The sequence below is a fragment of the Panthera tigris genome, chromosome B2, assembly GCF_018350195.1.
Source record: "Panthera tigris isolate Pti1 chromosome B2, P.tigris_Pti1_mat1.1, whole genome shotgun sequence".
Lineage (NCBI taxonomy): Eukaryota > Metazoa > Chordata > Mammalia > Carnivora > Felidae > Panthera > Panthera tigris.
This window is the reverse complement of record NC_056664.1, coordinates 43,081,134-43,100,609: the sequence shown is the minus strand read 5'-3', so window position 1 is coordinate 43,100,609 and position 19,476 is coordinate 43,081,134. Positions and strand designations below refer to the sequence as shown.

General features: G+C 40.3%; 2 protein-coding genes across 10 annotated transcripts in view; one reads left to right on the top strand and one right to left on the bottom strand.

Moving 5' to 3' along the window:
- RUNX2 (RUNX family transcription factor 2) overlaps nt 1-19,476 on the bottom strand; it is a 259,057-nt gene that overhangs the window by 191,577 nt on the left and 48,004 nt on the right. The gene's annotated exons all lie outside the window — the stretch shown is intronic.
- The window catches only part of SUPT3H (SPT3 homolog, SAGA and STAGA complex component), a 535,933-nt gene continuing 527,819 nt past the window's right edge, over nt 11,363-19,476 (top strand). The window contains exon 1 of one of the 4 annotated variants that reach the window (XM_042986488.1): nt 11,363-11,843. The gene's annotated coding sequence lies outside the window, so the exon portion shown is untranslated. The other 3 variants (XM_042986487.1, XM_042986485.1, XM_042986486.1) reach the window with 3 other exon arrangements.

Sequence of the window (19,476 nt, the reverse complement as noted above, 5' to 3'; positions counted from 1 at the left end):
ATGTCCCCAAAGGGACTGCCAATTTCTTGAAGGCAGAGATTAGAGATTATATAATTCTGAATTCAAAATTCCCTAGCGTGTCTAGTATTGCTTATACTGTGGAATCACATGAGATGCGTGTTCTTTTAACTGATTGGAAGCAAGTGTAAGAGCCTAGCTACACCAGAATTTGCAGGTTAGAACTGGGACCTGGTGAAGAGATAAGCCACCAACCAAATGGATCAAACCGTTTTGAAGTATCAGGTAAATACTTACCAAGGAAAACCTGTCCCCTCTATTATCCCGTAGCATGTGGTACATATGTAGGACCCACAACGACTTGTTTACAGGTCCATTTGTCCTGTCAGCCTGTAAGCTCTTCTAGGGTGGGAGCACGTCTTTCTTCCTCTTTTACTTGTGAGAGGCACTGAATTCGTATTTAGTAAATAAAAAGTTGAGACATACCTGATCAGAGGGAAGGGAGTCTGAAGCCCTTCTGCAGTAATAGAGCTATGAATTTGAAAGAAGTGGCTAAATGTTGTATCTGCGAGTAGTTTTTGAAGGAGTTTTCCCCAGAAGAAGAGGTGCACCCCCTTGGTGCACAAACCCAGTCTTCTTAGGGAGCCTGGATCCCCACTCAACCCCCTTCCACCCAAGGGCTTTCGTGTCTGTTTCCACTGGTTCCTTCCCTTTTCCCTCTAATCTAGCGTCCTTTTCTGGTGTATGTGTGGGCACGGGGCGGGGGTGGGGGTGGTACTCGATGACAAAACAACCAGACTTCTTTCCATTTACCAACTACCTCTTCCCCCTTTCCCCCTCTTTCCTTCCTTCCTTTAACTGCTAAGATTTCTCAAATGCACGATTATTCAAAACATTCACACTCACAACCCTGCCACACCATCAAGATGAGTTATGCTAACATTGACGAGTTTCTGACTGAATGCAGAAGCCATTTCTCAGTATCTCATCCACTTTAAGTTCCTTGTGTTTTAAAATCTTTTCATAGAGCAAATGATTCTTTTACGAAGTGAACAAGCACATGCTAATCGATCTGTTTCCTGTAGTTGTTCAGAAGAAAGGCAGGTTTCCAGGTTGGGGGCCTGCCAAGGAGAGCCCTCTGAGCCTCCTCAGAGTTGGAGTTGAAATTCAGGGTTTGGCTTCCTGGCAACATTATCACTATTCCAGAGCTTACTCACTCTAACTCATAAGAGACCCAGAATAAAAACCAAAATGCTGAGTTATTGATTGGCGATGAGGAAATATAACTGTTGGGTGCAATGACCCTTCCTATCAACCTGATCATCATAGTATTCGAGAAGCTTCATGGAAGCCAGAATATGTAGATTGCTGGTCCCAACAGAATCAGGATAAGGGGAGTTAGCTACCGAATTCAAATTCTTGAATGATATTAGGACTCTGATAGCTTGACCCATTTATCCTTTCCCCACTCATCTCCACAGTACAGGCATATGCTCTGTCAGTTTGTTCCAATTTTGCTGTTTCTATGCTTTGAGATGAACTCACCTCTCTTCTTATTTACATAGTATTTTAATCAGGTTTTAATTAATGTGTATCAGCTTGTATCTTTGTCTCTTCTGTGATCCATCATTTGCTTCTTGCACAATTAACTTTCAGAGGTTAGTCTTCGCTGTTAAGTGATTGAGGAGAGTCTCAAATGTGCACTTGTGAATGGTAAATATGGATTTCCACATATCGCATCATATTTATTAAAGCAAGGCACACCTTGATAAACCAGCCTGATCACCCACTCACATATTTGGCTGTAAAATAAGTCTTTACGACACTTCTAGACCATGACTGTCAGCTTTTCTATTGTTTAGGGGATTCAAAAGAATACCCTCCAGATTCTGCAAGTAGTTCCAAATTATTTGCGCAAAGGCAACATTGTGGGAACAATGATAGTAGAGAATATCTGTATTATTGGTGTGTAACATAAAAATCACGGTCATTGGGGCGTCTGGGTGGCTCATTCGGTTAAGTGGCTGACTTTGGCTTAGGTCATGATCTCATGGTTTGTGGGTTTGAGCCCTGCATCGGGCTCTGTCCTGACAGCTCAGAGCCTGGAGCCTGCTTTGCATTCTGTGTCTCCCTTTATCTCTGCCCTCCCCCTTTGCACTCTGTCTCTCAAAAATAAACATTAAAATAAAAATTTTTAAAAAATCACTCATGAACATGTGCCCAGTTGTAGAGAAACTATTGAACTAACCATGACTGGCTACCTTCAAGTTTTATTAATATTGACTTACTATTTGTTCACTTATTTTGTAATCCTTTAGCACTTGTTGCAAAATAAGCAGTCGCAAGGGCCAAAGGTGTAAGAAAAATTTATGGGAGATTAACTTAAAATTAAGGAAATTCAAGTCATAAACTTTCTCCACATGAATTGAGGAATGACTACCTTATTTAGTTAGAATGGGATAATAGGGGCGCCTGGGCGGCTCAGTCGGTTAAGGGTCCAACTATTGATTTCGGCTCAGGTCATGATCTCACAGTTCCTGAGTTCGAGCCCCACATCAGGCTCTGTGCTATTGGGATTCATGCTTTTTCTGCCTCTCCTGCTCTCTCTCTCTCTCTCTCAAAATAAAGAAACTTAAGAAAAAAAGGGATATTAGTGCAGGAACATAATTTGAGAACTGCTACTATATAGTGGGTTAGTACTTTTGATGCAGTGAACTGCAATTTTATTATTTCTATTATAAATGTGGAAATTGAGTAGAGAGGCAAAAATGTTTTACAGTATTTGCTCTGTAAAATCTGGAAGAAAGGATTCTCTTTGCTCAAGTTTGTAAATCTTATATGATACCCATTTCCAGAATGGAAAATTCCAGAATTTTTTAAAATCTTAAGGATATTGTTCTGAATAAATATATTTTACCGTAATATGGCAAATGACTAAAAAAAATTACTAGAATGTGGTCAAATAGCATAATATCATTTGTTTACTTATTGGGGGAAGCTGTAAGTTCTATAGAAATTGTTTAGGGGCGCTTGGGTGGCTCAGTTGGTTAAGCGTCTGACTTCAGCTCAGGTCATGATCTCATGGTTCTTGGGTTTAAGCCCCACGTCTGGCCCTGTGCTGACAGCTCAGAGCCTGAAGTCGGCTTCAGATTCTGTATCTCCCTCTTTCTCTGCTCCTCCCCTGCTAGTGCTCTGTCTCTCTCTCTCTCAAAGATGAATAAATGTTAAAAAAAAAAAAAAAAAAAAAGTTGTTAAAAGGGAACTCAAAACCACCTGGAGGGGATTACCTGGAGGGCTTGTTAAAACAGATTGATGTGGAACTCCACCTCTAGTTTCCAATTCTGTGGGTACGGAGTGGGGTCCAAATTTGCATTTCTAACAAGATGTAAATGCTGCAACCACGCTTTGAGGACCACTGCTCTCTATACCTTGGGCTGCCTTCAACTTAACAAGACCTTGGTTATTTCTCTCCTATTCCCCACAGCGGCTCAATGAAACTTTATCACCTCATACCTATTTTACAGTATGATCCCCGCTTCTTCAGCATCCAAGCTTTCCTACATTATAGGGTAAATTTGGGTCATTGGGTATGAACCGCTTCAGGTTCTTACTCCTTTCTTCCAGTCTATCCCTCTTCCATTTTAAGGTCCATTTCCTGGACTGTTGATCAAAAAGCTTCCAGTCTCTTCCGGGATCTAATTCCATCTTTGCTTCCTAGAGATTTTGTAATCAGCCCTCCTCTATCTCGAGTGTTCAAACTTTTCCTCTTTATGAGTTTCTTCTCCAAAGCTTGTAAACAAGTTCAAGCCCTTGATCTTGAAAATGTATCCTGTGACCCTAACTATTTCTCTAGCCAAGCTCTTTCTTCTACACAGGACATGCTCTTGGGAAGAATAACACACTTGATTTCTCAACTTCCTGATTTATTCTCCTCAAGTCATTACAACCAGGTTTCTAATCCTACCACTGTATTGATGCTTCTGTACCCAAGGTCACTTTGAGCTGGCTACGCACTGTTGACACCGATTCTCCTTAAAATTTTTTAAAAATGTTTTTATTTATTTTTGAGAAAGTCAGACAGAGTGTGAGCAGGAGAGGGGCAGAGAGGGGGGGGACACAGAATCCGAAGCAATATCCAGGCCCTGAGCTGTCAGCACAGAGCCCGATGCAGGGCTCAAACCCACAAACCACAAGATCATGACCTGCGCTGAAGTTGCAGGCTTAACCGACTGAGCCACCCAGGCACCCACCAATTCTCATTTTAGTGCCATTCATCTCTCTTTGAAGCTCTTTGCTCTCCTGGTTTCTGTGACACCATTGCCTCCTCAGTTTTCTTTGTAGATTCTTACTCTCCCTTTCCCATTGAATGTGGGTGTCTAGAATCCAATCTTTGACTCATTTTGTTCTATGCATGCTCTCTCGGGCATTTCATTGCGTTCCTCGGTTTCAGTTCTGTTCACACAGATTCTTCTGAGAATGTTCTTAGGCCAAATCTAGGAACAGGGCTAAATTTTTTTACACTTAAGATTAGATTAAATTAAATTAAATTTAATTTAAATTAATTACATCTAATCGATGTATATGGAATGCTGTATGCTGTGTGCTGCTGGTTCCCAAACCTAAATGGCCATTTACTTTCTTGAGCTGCAGACTTTAGCTTCTATCTCTACCCTTGCGTCTGAATAGTCTAGTTGGCTCTTGGTGGTAGCCATCTGAAATTTTATATGGTCACCTTAAACTCAAAATGTTCAACCTGCCACTCAGTAAGTTGAGAAACCTTAGAATTGTCCTTGAATTCTTTCTCTTTGCCTTATTTCCATCCTCATATCTTGCCAGTAACTAAGTCTTATACATTCTATTAATATTAATATAAATTAATATTTCTCCTTCATGTCATCTTCTATCTCCTGTCCCCACACAGAGCTTTGTGAAAATGCTTTTGGGTGAGGGGCGCCTGGCTGGCTCAGTCGGAGGAGCATGTGAGTCTTGATCTCGGGGTTTTGAGTTCGAGCCCCAGGTTGGGTGTAGAGATTACTTAAAAATAAAATCTTAAATAAAAAAATGCTTTCAGGTAAAATTTAGGAAGAAGGTTAAGTTCTACATCTGAGTGGATGTTTGTGAAATAAGGACAGTTGGAAGCTTATCCACAAACTTTATCTAATAAGCATAAGTGGGAGTTCAGATGGGACCTTGGGAATGCTAGCTTCCCAGAAATACAAAGAGACTCGGAGTTGATTACTGGGCTTGCAAATGAGGTAGAATCATCACTCAAGCCAGTTTTAACCAATAGGTTAAAAGTGGGGGAGATGTCAGCTAATATTGGTACCACATATTACCACGGTGACTTTGCTCTTATTTACGTAACTTTGTCCCTTCCAAATTTATCAGTAAGAAGTCATTTTGAGGTCAGAAATTCTGTGTTACTTCTCATTATATCCCCAAGACCTAACAATGACTGGTATACTTAAGGGTCCTTAAAAAATATTTATTAAGAGAATAATTGTCATACTGACATATATTTATTGATTCATGACAAATAAGACATTAATACTTGAGATAGGATCTCGTGTTTAGTTTATTCCCATGTCTAGCACATCACAAATACAAACATCATAAAAATTACTCGACAGCTCATTAAAAACTGGAAAACAATAATAACCATAAATTACCGAACATTTTCATTATGTCAGGAACTTTTCATTTAAATCCTAATAACAACCCTACCACATAGATGTCCTTATTCCTATTTTACAGTGAAAGAGGCTTATTTTCTGAGAAATTGAATAATTTGTCCAGGGCATCATGGCTTATAAGCAACAACAAAGCCCCTATTTTTTTGTGCTGTACCCGACGGAGTGAACGAAGCTGTTTTAAGTATATTCTAGAAAGAGGGACGCCTGGGTGGCTCAGTCAGTTAAGCATCCAACTCCTAATTTCGGCTCAGGTCATGATCTCACAGTATGTGAGTTTGAGCCCTGCTTGGGATTTTCTCTCTCCCTGTCTCTCTGCCTGTCCCCCACTCTCTCTCAAAAGAAATAAATAAAATAAACTTTAAAAAAACCTTAAAAAAATATATTCTAGAAAGAGAAAATACAGCTTACGCTGTATCTATAAAAAACTCAAACTCAAACTAAAGCAGCTTACTCAAATCTGCTGGTATAGTTTCCCAATCACTAACAATTGATCTGAGCATTCCTTAGTCAGAATAGGTTTACTGCATCGGGCTTCAGAGTGTGAACTAGGAACATCAGGTTGCATTAGCCATACTGTGGTATATTTCACTCATGGCACTGATTAACTTTTGGCCCCGTTGCCACGCATGATAGAAAAAGAAATGTATACGTGTAATGCAAAATGGAGGCAGTTATTCAAATCACTGAAACAGATCCAGGTTTACATCTAAATGTTGCAACGAAAATACTTTGAGGAAATGGATGTTCTGTGTATTTGTGTCAACTGAATTCTCCACCTTGGTGTCAGGCATTGATAGAACAACAACAAAAGAAAGGTTTGTTGTTGTTTTAACGAGGGGATGTTGAGCTTTCTTCACATCTTCTTAAAACAAAAGTCAGATATTCTTTTTTTTTTTTTTTAATTTTTTTTTCAACGTTTTTTATTTATTTTTGGGACAGAGAGAGACAGAGCATGAACGGGGGAGGGGCAGAGAGAGAGGGAGACACAGAATCGGAAACAGGCTCCAGGCTCCGAGCCATCAGCCCAGAGCCTGACGCAGGGCTCGAACTCACGGACCGCGAGATCGTGACCTGGTTGAAGTCGGACGCTTAACCGACTGCGCCACCCAGGCGCCCCAAAAGTCAGATATTCTTTGACGAGCGTTATTATACAGGACTAGATGAATCTTTGTTATGTGAGCAGGATTGGAAATTAACTAAATAATTATTAAAGAAGGTAACAAATGCAAACTTTCCTATATTTCCATAAGAAGTTAATTATGAAGGCAAAACGACTGATAATGCAAACATTGTACTTCATTACTTGTGCCTAAAATTGCATTCTTGATCTCTTATACCTACCCAACATATCCATCCCCACTCTTGCCCATCACAGTTACTGGCAAATTCATTTTTCCAGTTTCCCAGGACACTTCAGTCATCCTTCATTTCTCTTTCTCTAGAACCCCAAATCGAATCTGTCAGTAAATCATATTGATTTTGAAAAAATATCCAGAATTTAACCCCATCTTATGGAGTCTACCGTAATAACCCTAGTGTAAGCTACCATCACCTCTTACCTGGGTTACTACAATAAGACTTGTACTCTACAGACTATTTTTAACCCAGCAGCCAAAGTAATTATTATTATTATTTTAAAATTTACTTATTTTGAGAGAGGGAGAGAAAGGGAGAGGAGAAAAAGAGAGAGAGAGAGAGAGAGAGAGAGAGAGAGAGAGAGAGAATCCTAAGCAGGCTCCACACTGCCAGCGTAGAGTCCGATGTGGGGTTTGAACTTGCGAACCATGAGATCATGACCTGAGCTGAAACCAAGCTTCGGAAGCTCACCTACTGAGCCACCCATGCGCCCTCAGAGTAATTACTTTAAAGCCTAAACCACATCATGTCAATCCTCCGCTAACAGCTTCCCTGTCCAGGCACACAGGCCTTCTAACATCTGGCTTCCTGGCGCCTCTGTGACCTCCCTTTTTTTTTTTTTTTTTTTTTTAATGGGTCATTGTTTTTCAGCTAACAATGGGTCGTTACCCATTCCTGCAACTTACCCGGCTTGTTCCCACTTCAGGGCCTTAGCATGGGTTGTTCTCCCTGGAGTGCTCTTTCTTTAGATGTCTGTAGCGATCTCCTTCACCTTCATCAAGTCATTGTTCAAATAGCACTTTCTCAGTGAGGCCTACCCTGCTTGCCCAATTTAAAAATTGACAATTCTCTCATTCCTCCTGTGCTTTGTCTCATTCCTTATCCCTTCCCTGTTGTATAAAAAATTTCCCCCTGTTCAGGTACACTCATGGCTTTCTAACATATTATATTATTTAGGCGTTTATTTAGTTTATTGTCCAACTACTCCTCCTACGTTTGATGATGGCATAAATTTTTGTCTGTTTTGTTCACTGCTGCATCTACAGCTCCTAGAATAATGTCAGGCACGTGGTAGGCCTACAATAATAATTTGTTGAATGAATGAACTAATTAGCACCCATTACTTACACTCAGTGAACAGACCTTATCTTCAAGGGGAGAAATGTAGAAGTTGTTTGCTTCTAGAACAAGAGGATTACATATTGAATTCAACGGGAATGAAAGCAACTCAGTTTCCATGTGTCTAGAGAGCTCAGGGGCTCTGTGAAACCCTGATATTATAGGATTCCTTTTTCCATTCTAGTCTCAAAACGTGATCATTAGCCAAAGACTAATTTTAAAAGATCCTGGAGTGTTAAATCTGCACTGAGAGGTTCCTAAGAGGATGTATCATGATTATAGTTCTACAAGCTGCTCAGTACTGTAATTCTTAACATTCCTTCTCTCGTCACTGTATTGCTCTTCCTAATTTGAAATCTATGAATGTAATTGGAAGGCATGGGAAGCCAATTTAATTACACCCCAAAGAATTATGTGATGCACCACCCCTCCTGTATTTCAAAAGATTTGATTAATGTATATTTTTCATGTTGGTCTTTCTTTTGCAGTGCATAATATCAATCCTACAGTAGCAAGAGCCTTGAACATTCTGTATTTTTTGTAGCACAAATATATTGATTGAATGCTGAAATTATCTTGTACCACTTTAATATCCATCCTTTGGTCATTCCTGTTTTGAAGGAGCATAGAATTTTAGGTCTGCAAGGTTTTAGTTCATTTGGTTTGATCACCTTATTTTGCAGACATGGAAACAGAGGCCCAACAATGTTAAGTGACATGCCCAAGTACCACAGAGCTGGTTGGAACAACTTGTTCTGAACGTAAGGCAAGCTGCAATTGAAAAAATAGTTCTTAAATCAAAACGTTAATTGAATACAACAACAATTGTATTAAACAATTTTAAACAATATGCAGTTCTAACCAGTTGATTTCCATGGTGACTATATAAGCATTAGAAATTTGGGGTGCCTGGGTGGCTCGATTGGTTAAGTGACCGACTCTTGGTTTTGGCTCAGGTCACGATCTCACAGTTTCGTGAGTTCAATCCCCGTATCGGGCTCTGAGCTACAGCGTGGAGCCTGCTTGGGATTCTCACTCTCTCCTTTTCTCTCTGCCCCTCCCCAACTCACGCTGTCTCTTAGATTAGAAATCTAAGGCAGAGATAGCAAAGAACAAAATAATTTGTAGATAAGAAGAGGTTCTACAAGCATCCTAATAAATAAAATCATGGATCACAAAGGAGTAAGAATTTTGCAGGTCACCTGAAGTGAACTATCCTGATCACAACCACATGAGAAGATACCAGTTCATCACAGAGATGTTTCCAAATAGCTTCTGGTATTTGGAGAATTGGGGCTTGTTTTATTGCTTAACGCAATCAGTTTTAGGATGCCAAGAGGCATTTTTTAATCTACACTTTCTTTTTGCACTAGTGGCTCTATATGAGGGTTATTATGCCAGAGGAATGTGAACGTCTATGGTCACAACACTTCATTTTCCTTTAACGGCTCTGTTTAAGGGACAGACATTTTTGTGGTGTGATGCATTCAGTTGGTCTCCCGGTGCTTTCTCCACATGCTTTGGAAATCATGTATTTTTCTGAGAGGTGGTGGTCACGAATGTCTTAATTTCAGCAACAGCTTCATTGTTTTAGCTTTGTTATAATAATTAAGATACCCTAGTAGTGTTGATTGTTTAGGAGACTCTATATTAATCTAATGGAAGATACTTTGACCCTTTGTGTACAGCTGCGTTCTCAAATGACAAACAAAATTATGGCTAAATCAAATTTTAAAAATGAATTTTAATAGATTCCAGGAGGTAGGAACACTAGGCTAACTCATGTGACTTCAAAGCTAAGATCTCTGCCAACTGCACAATTCACAATTTCCTAAGAGTGAATTTTTGAGTTCCCTTTACTAGTGCCTGGTTTAATTCAGTTTCCGTTCTCCATGGCTCACTTTCAGTAACTCCTGTTGTGCGTGATTATATGTAGATTAGACACCAGTAGCCTGAGAGTAAGATCTGTGTTCTATTCTGAAAAGCTAGGTCAAATCTGGCCTCCACGTGATGCAGGTAAAACTCCCATGCAAGTACTATGGCAACATTTACTGAATGTAATTTTAATTGAAACGATCTGCTTTGGGTTATATTTCCTTAGATGTAATATCAATTTTTCTCTTAACTTTCTCCTAATTATTTTCTTGGTAATGTACTTGAAAGGGCTTTTCAACTACTGTGTATATCGGTTTTCCTTTGTAAGAAATTATGAAATTGTTACTTTCTCTTCCTTATGTTCTACACTTTGCCCAACATTGCATTGAGCCCTGATTTACACATTATGGTGAGTCTTTATATTCCAAATGTATTACTTTAGAACTTTAAGTATTTGGCAAATAGTGAAGTATTGGGGAGATTAAAGAGAACTAAACACACAAGAGTCAAGTATGATCCAGAGGAAATAGTCAAAGAAGTTGCTCTTGTAAAGAATGTAAGCAAGTAGAAAGAAAAGATTATTTCGGAACACAAATATCCATAGGAAAATAACAAGCAGTAAACGCTTTAAAAGACCCGATTGAAGGTTGGTAGTTGAATCTCTATGAAATACTTTATATTTGACGTCATAGGAGTGGACGTAAGCATCGGTAATTGTTTTCTTCCCTTAACAACTGAAAAGAATGTTAAAAACATAAATAACAAGACTTCATACACAGTGAAAGCGATTGAAGTAACTGACGATTGTATTATAGAACTATAGGCATATCACGGAAATTGAGAGCACGACGTGCAGTTAAATAGTGGGGGTGCAAGATTTAAAAATGAGGAACAGGCCAAAATCCTAAAGAAAAATAAAAATAGGATCATCCTCCCCCCCTCCCATCCTTGAAATGGAAGAAGATTTCAATGATAAAAACGTGGTCGTTAAATGCCTGAACTTGTTACTATGAGTCTGGCGGTGGGAGTGAGGGGTATTCATTGCGGACCATCATCTCCCACCGCCTCTCCTAAGACTGTGGTGTGCATGAGCCTGCGGAAGAGCTGGTGTCCCACTGTCCAGAAAGGGTTCCATATCCACACCCCGGCACTGCGGCCCCTTGGGGGAGCAGGCCTTTTTGATCTCTCCGTTTCTCCTCCCCATTTTAAAAGCACAATCCGGTTAAGATCCCGGTTCACCCCAATTCCTGGACAGAACCTTACACGGGCCAATCTCTGCTCTAAAGTTGAAAACAAACTCCCAGTATCGGTCACCCAAGCCCTCGAAAATCCTAGCCCTCTCGGTTCGACTCTTAAAGAACGGCCTGGCCCTTGAACACCTTTCGGGTCTCAGCTCGACTCCACTCCCTTCCCAGCAGGCACCGCTTTGAGGTCCGCCGCTCGGACCACGGTGACCCGCAGCGGGGAAAGTGGCTGCGGTACACTCCACTACGCCCCGCCCCCGGCGAGCGTGGCGGAAGTTGCTTGCTCGGAAAAGGAGACCACGGCCACCTGGTGGAGCGCGCATGCGCCAGAGCCCGCGCAGCTAGTGGTAGGGGCGTCTGCAGCGCTCCCTCCTCCGTCTCCGCAGCCCCCGCCCCACGGAGAGTCGGGCTCACGCCATCTTGTGCCCCCCCCACCCCTGCCCCAGCCGAGCCACCTTCTCCCTTTCTACACTCTCAGCCCTCCACCCCGCCCCTTTCCAAGCGTGCCCCGGGCCGCCGCCGCCGAAACCGCACCATCTCTCCCCACATTCTCCACGCGGGACGCGCAGCCGTGCCTACAAGTGTTCTTAAAGCGGAGGTTGTAGGGGGTGCGGGGGGCGGTGCGGGGCGGGCGGGGAGGGATCTGCGAACCGGGATGGACGGCGCGCGGCGAGCCCCGCGTCCGTGGGCCCGGCCCCGTCCTGACCCCTGCCCCGGGGCGGCCGCGGGGGAGGAATTGGCGTTTGTACTCTAGGGCTGAAGGGAGGACCGTAGCTCGAGGCGCCGGCCGGGCTCAGCACCCGGTTCTCCCGCCGAGCGTGGAGCTGGCTCTTGACTCCTCCCCGTCGGCGGGTGGGCGTGGGGCGAGGGGAGCTGGGCAGGCGAGCTGGAGCTGGCGTGGCTGGGGCGTGTTAAGGAGCACCTTCCGCGCCTCATCTGGGTAGTGTTTTGTGGGGAGGAACCCTTAGAGGAGGAAAGTGCTTTATGCCCGGGGCGGAAGAAGAGTTAAGTAGCGTTAGTAGAAACCTAGCATCCAGGAAAAGGGAAAGATCGACTCTGTTTTGTGTGGGCTGAGCCCACATCTGTGACCCCTGCGGAAATTATCGAGCCTGCGTTTGCCTGGGTGTTCCGGTCTGTAAATGGGGGTGGTAGTAGCCTGGCCCAGAATTGACCCGATTATATGAGGTAATACACTGATCAGGCACTGATCAAATTACATGTTAACGGTAATTAATTTTAGTTTTCATGTTTGAAGAAATTCAAAATGACTGTGACCCTGTTTTCTAAATTAAAAATGAAGACACTTGAAGGTCTGGTAAGAGTAGATTCATAGGAAGAGTGGAATGAAGTATCTGACAGGATACTGACATGTGTTACTAACATGTGTTGTTAATGTGCACGGGGGTGAATTAGCATCACTCCATGAGGTTAATACAAACTTTAAACTGTTTACTTTGAAAGAAATTAGTATGTATCAATAGAGGAGGAAAAGACAGGGTCTTAGTATATGTTAGGAGTCAGAACTTTGAAAACGGAAGTGCGTTAGCTGTGCACAGATTTACTTGACGACCAAATTGAGGATGGACCTCTTGGAATTTCTGGTGGACGTTTCAGAGAGACTGGATTTGACTGAACATGAGGATCAATTTTTTTGGTGGTACTTTGCAAAAAGAGAATGCACCTCATTGCACTTAATTCGTTATTGCAAGTTTCTTAATCTCTGGGAGTATTCAAGCAAAGATCTAGAGCAGCCTAGGTCCATAGAAGCACTGTCCAATATTGTAGAAGTTTCTGCCATGATGGAAATATTCCGTAATCTGTGCTGTACTAATGTGGTATCCACTAGCATCAAGTGGCTCTTGAGCGCTTGAAATGTGACTATTGCACTGAAGAACTTAAATTATATTTTAACTAATTTAAATATAAATAACCAAAAGTGGCTAGTTCACTGCCTTTTGGGCAGCTTAAGCCTAGAATCTAGACTTTGAGACGCGTTTCACTTCTTGATTTGATTGAATTTTAAGTCGAAGCCAATTCTTGGAACATTTATTGCCTTAGGGAATCATAATTATATTCAAATAATGCCTTTTGCTCAAATACTATAGTTCAAAGCATGGGTCTGTTAGTACTTATTTACAGCTTGACAAATTAAAGCAAATTGTTCTTTTGACTCCTTGGGTTGTACAGCTAATGCCAGATTCATCTGGAAAGCCATAACAATACTAGCTGGCACTTCCTTTAATCATTATTGTACTGTATTGTGACCATGGGGTTCCACTATCTTTTATCACTTTGGTTAAGTTTCAGTGAAAATGTTTCTACTTTTTTATTCCTAAAATTGTTTTCCATTTGAAAGATAGTGCTTTTTTTTTTTTTGTTTTGTTGTTTTGTTTTGTAACTTTTTGTATAATAAAGCAAGTTGATAATTTATACTAATAACCTTTGAGCCATTTAGAAATAGTTTTGTGGTTATCAATATTCAAAACTTTTGAAGAGATAAGTCTGAAATTTGGTGATATTGATGAGATTCCTTTCTTTGAGATATGTAGATTTTTTTTCTTTTTTAAGCACATTATTTTAGTGTGAGAATAAAACTTAAAAAAAAACAACTTTATTTTAGGTAGCACCCTTAACTCTGGCCTAGTGCCCTTGATCTCAAGGCTGAAGATAATCGTTAGATCTAGGCCAAAAACTTAAAGCCCATGAAATATGCATTTGAGTAGCCCATAACATACAAATCAAAATGGGTTGCTCTTATATAGGGTGATTGTAAACTCCAACTTTCTGGGACAGTCATTGTTTAGAGCCTCTTTATCCTAATAGAGCCCCTTTCATATAAAAAATGTCCCCATTGGTATCACATAATAATACGGCCACTCTACTTTTAGTCTTATTACTTGTTGAAGTTTGTAATATGTAATTTTTAGGGGGATTAATTATATTGCAATCTCACAAATGTACTAAAGTATTGAGAGAATTATTGGTTGTGTGCTTAAATAATAGATGAGATATCTGGAATAAGGCCAGCAAGTGACCTGTTCATTTAAACTACTGGTAGGTAAACATTTTTGCTTTTCTCTCTATACTGGATGGAAATCTTGGACAGTTTGATTTTTGCTTTTCTCTACATAAGTGATCTTTTTGTGTTTTTGCTTTTCCCTACATTAATGATCTTTTGGTGTAGGAAGCTGCAAAGAAATTTAGGCTAAGTCAGTCAAATCAGAAGATTGAGTAATCTTGTTGAAAATAATACCCATTTTATTTTATGGTTAAGTTGAATAGTGAAGTCAGTCAGAAATCTGTCTGTTATTATTTAGGGTGTCCAGGAAGGATTTTGCTTATTGTTCTATAATAAAGAAAAATAATGTAGCCAAATGCCTTATTGTGTTAATTTAACTTATACTGTGGTAGGTAAAATATTTTATTGAGAGTCAAACACACTTGGTTTGAGTTCTCACTCTGCTGAGGATTAAATGAGATAATCCATGTGATGTGTTGGGTGCAGTGTTGGGTACAGCAAAGCATATAAGTCAGTGCTCAATAAATATTAGCTGTTTTAGCCTTAAGTTTATTGAATAACATATCTGGAAGAGATGTTGATGTTCTGGGATGCATTGTGGATAGGTGCAAAGAGTACTTGAGACTAATTCTGCAAACCTAGGTTTCGCCCTTTTCTACCATATTCTTTCTTTGTGACTCCAGTGAAGGTGTTTAACTTCTCTGAGACTCAATTTCCTCATCTGTAAAATGGAATTAGTATTTCACCTCATTCCAGCCTTCCCACAGGATTGTTGAATACCATAGAGGAGAATTACATAAATTGTCTTACTTTACAAAGACATTTTATTTTAATTGGTTTTGTCTCAACTTTTCCACCTACTACCTCTAGTAAAGACTAATCTTAAATCTGCAAAAGTTGTTGTAAATTTTATTTGTAAAACAGCATCGAGTATAATAGGCTCTACCCGAGGTTGCTCTCTTTAACAATACTATAAGTCTTGGTAATGGTGCTTTACTGATCTGGTTGCAATATATTTTCTACCCTAAACAACTGCATACTACTGCTAAGGGAGGTCCACCATTTTCATGGGCATTTGATGTGTTCCGTCTCCTGTGCTAAATGCTGTATCTCATTTATTTATCCAGACATGTCATTCCCCCTTAATAGGTGATACTGATGAGGTGCTCACTTTCTGGAATGGGTCTGTTGGGGTTTTTTTGCATTGTATTACTGCCTCTGATAGTATCTGGCTGATAGTGAATGGATATTGAAGGCTGAATAAGGTAACGAGTATGAAGATGGCATGCTGCCTGGCATATGGTATGTAGTAGTTGCTGAAAAAAAAAAAGTGTGTTCATTGAATTCGTAGGGCATAAATTGGAATAATTTATGTGAGTGCACTTTATAAATGCAAAATATTGTATGAATATAAATGACACAGTTTAGCCGTTTACTGCGAAACTGTGAGTCGGCATAGGCAGATATTTCACAACAAAGTTCACTATGACAAACACATTGTGGAGGTCTTGTGAGTTAATTAGGATCCACTTTTATTTGTATGTTCCTTGTGGGATAGTAGAAAGAACTCTGGACGGGAGTCAGGGGAACTCAGTTTTAGTCCCAGCTGTATCACTAAATAGTGATGTGTCCTTGGGCAGTTCAAGAAACCCCTCTGGACTTCAGTTTCCTCACCTGAAAAATGAGGGATTTGGATGAAATTAGTTTTTTTCAAACTGTAGTTCTGAACCTCAGATGTCTTTGGTCCCCCTCCCGCCAACTGGTATAGTTGTAGTTTTGTCTAATTGTTTATCCACCTGCCTAAGATTGACTTTTAAGCACAGAATTCATGAAGTTTTAAAGTTAGCAAGTCTCTAAGACAACTTAATGACAAGTCCCCTGACTACTTACTATGTGTACAACTTTTCAGTAATTTCACATTAGTTTAGCGTGTTAAAGGAGATGGGCATCGTTTACAAATGAAAAAAACCTAAGGCACTAGAATTGGAGGTTAATGAATTTTTGTTAAAAAATGTATGGGCATGGATGGAATATTTCTGGTTGTCTGTCTGTCAGCTACTCTGGATCAAAGCCTGATTTTTGTTAGATTTGTGACGTTTCCCCAGTTTTTACTCTTGGCTTCCTCACTGGTAGTGGGGATGATACTTGCCTTGGAGGGTAATTGTGAAAAAATGTTAGGTAGTACAGGTGAAAGACCCTTTATAAACTCTGAAATGCGTATACAAATTCATCAATTTTTTTTTTACATGCCTACAGTAAATCTCTAATTCCCTTTTCTTTTTAGTCACATGAACTGTGTTTTTAACCACATCAGATAGTTTATTGACTTGTTTATATTTAAAATAGACTCCTCATAAGATTAAATATTTCTAGAACGTGAATCTAGAGTGGGAGAGAATCCTGATGTTTAAGAGAGAGCTTTCTTGACATTCTTGTCAATTACACTTACTATTGACAGTATAGTTGACTAAAAATTTTTGCCCTTATCTGGAAAGTTAACTATTAAGTCACTCAAGTATATGATACTTTAAGTAAAAACAACAGTGTTTTAATATGGGAAACGTAAGCTTGCCGTTTTGTCAGGGGTTGAATGTTATGTATTTTAGGATGATCTGACGGGCACATTGGCAGTGCACTTTAAGAACCGTATTTCCAAAGAATAAAGATTTTTTTTTTTTTTTTGAAACTCAGTATTTCCCTAAGAGAGTACTGGATGTGAAAGCACTTGAAATAGAAACCTGCATTAATACGAAACTAAAGAAGAAAAACATAATAATACAGCTTCACAGGTCTCTGAGCAGTCTGACTGTGCTCCTAAAAAAAAGTAACTGCTCATGTAGCCAACTAGGATATGTAAATGGACAGTTTATATCTGCCTATCAGGAATTTTCGTGGTTCACAGATGTTTTGATATTCTTTTCAATTCAAATAGATTTTTTGAATACCCGTTATGTGGTAGCCACTGTCTTCTTTATAACACTCCTCTGAGACCGGCAGAAATTATTCTTCACAGATGGAGAAGCTGAACTTGAGAGATGATTGGTCCTTATGATCAGAACCTCCAGTATTGAGTAATTACCCTTAGCAGAACCCCGTGACCATGAATTATATCAGTTTTCTGTCTTACAACATCTGTCACACAACTTCTGCAGGATTTCATCTCCCCTTGAATGTCTAATAGTCGTCTCAGACTTAATATGGCATAAACTGAACTCCTGGTTTCTTTGTTTTTCCTTTTTCAGTTTTCCTGATCTCAGTAAATGGCACACCATCCAACCAGTTGCTCAGGCCCCAAGCTTCGCAGTAAACTTCAGAGTCCTCCTTGACTGTTCTTTCATACTCCATGTCTAATCCATCGGCAATAAGCTCTGTCTTCAAAATATATTCCAGAAGGCTGACCACTTCTCACCATCTCCACTTGTACCACTAATTCAGGCCGCCGTCCTCTTTTGCCTGTACAACTTCAATAACTTTCTGACTGGTCTTCTCACTTGTACCTTTGCTTCTTTGCAGTATAATGTCATGGCAGCCAGTTATCTTTTTAAAACCTAAAACATTTCAAGTCACTTCCCTTTTCACAGTTCTGTATTAGCTTCACATTATATTCAACTAAAATTTAACCTCCATGGCCTAGAGGGCTTTATATCACCTGGCCTCTTGCTAACTGTCAGGCCTTATTTTCTACTGCATATCCCCTCTGTTCCCTTCCCTTGAGCCACACTGGCTTCAAGATCTTGGTACTTTGCTGTTCTTTTTGCCTGGAAGTTCTCCAGAGCTCCATCCCAGGCTTTGTTCAGATCTTATATTAAATGTCACCTCCTGGTTGAAAACAGCTTGTTTAATGTTGTTTTCATAGCCTTTGTCATGACTTCACATTATATTTATATGCTTGTCTCCTGCATTATAAGATATTTCTTTTGTCTAGCTTAGGCACTATCCTATCCCTAGCTCTTAACAACAGTGTTTGGCTGGCAGTAAGTGTCCAGTAAATAGGTATGAATGGATACACCAAAGCACAGGTCGTGCATCAGCTTTAAAGAAGAAAGTGCCTAGATTGTAAGAGGAGGGAATCAGAAGACACAGGGGCTTTGGTTGAGGAAAGAGGAGGAAGTAAGTAAGAGCTTTTCATTTCTCTATGAAGGAGGAGGGGCAGTCATCTGCCAATAGTTGGGGAAGTTTATTAATAAACTAATGTGCTCTGAAGTATTTAAGGTTAAACAAAAGAATTAGCGAATGAAAACATTAAATGTCAGGGAAAGGAGACTTCCTGAAGATCGTTGAGTCTGGGAAGTCTTGGAGACCTTGAGCTTCAGTTGGGCTTTTCTAGGCAGCTGGGATTTGGAGAGGTGGAGAGGAGACAAGAGGTACCGTAAGTAGGAAGAACTGTAGGCTAACGATTCTGAACCTGGGATGGTTTGGGAGATGCTGGACATTTGCTTTGACTGCTGTAGGGAAAGGAGGCTGCAGAGGTCCTGTGGGACTGATACTGGACAAATTTTATCCTCCAGGGGAAGGAGAGCTATTGGATGCTTTGAGTAGAGGAGTAACCACTACTAGTTTATTTATTATGTTTATTTATTTTTTGAGAGAGAGCAGGAGGGGCAGAGATGGAGAATCCTCAACAGGCTCCGTGCTATCAGGGCAGAGCCCGATGTGGGGCTTGAATCCATGAACTGTGAGATCATGACCTGAGTGGAAACCAAGAGTTGGATGCTTAACCGACTAAGCCACCTAGGCGCTTCAAGGAGTAACCAATATTTAGAATGAGTACTCTGGAGCTGTATGCAGAATTAATTGGAAAGGTGGGAGATGGGTTTAAAAGATACTCTAGTAAAGGTATTTATTAAGGCGAGATTGAAAAGGAAGGAATTGAATTAGAATTGCTTTATTAAGAGAAAATATGCCAGGACCAGATTGCATGGAGGTAGGCAGGAGAGGAGCTGGTGAATCAAAAATGCCTTGGAGTTTTTGAACTTAGGCAACTAAAGAGTTGTGTTGTTCATACAGAATCAGGATGTTGGACAGGGAAGCGGGTTTGGTGGGGGAAAATGTACCGGGGAATAGTATATTACAGAGGAGAGTTTTTCTGTCTATGAATATGAAGTCTTTGATAATTATATTAAGATGGCGATTCTCTGCTTAGAGCTGGTAACTTGTCATTTTGATCGTTGGGTGTTGCTTATGAGTATTTGTATCTTCTTATCTATGCCAA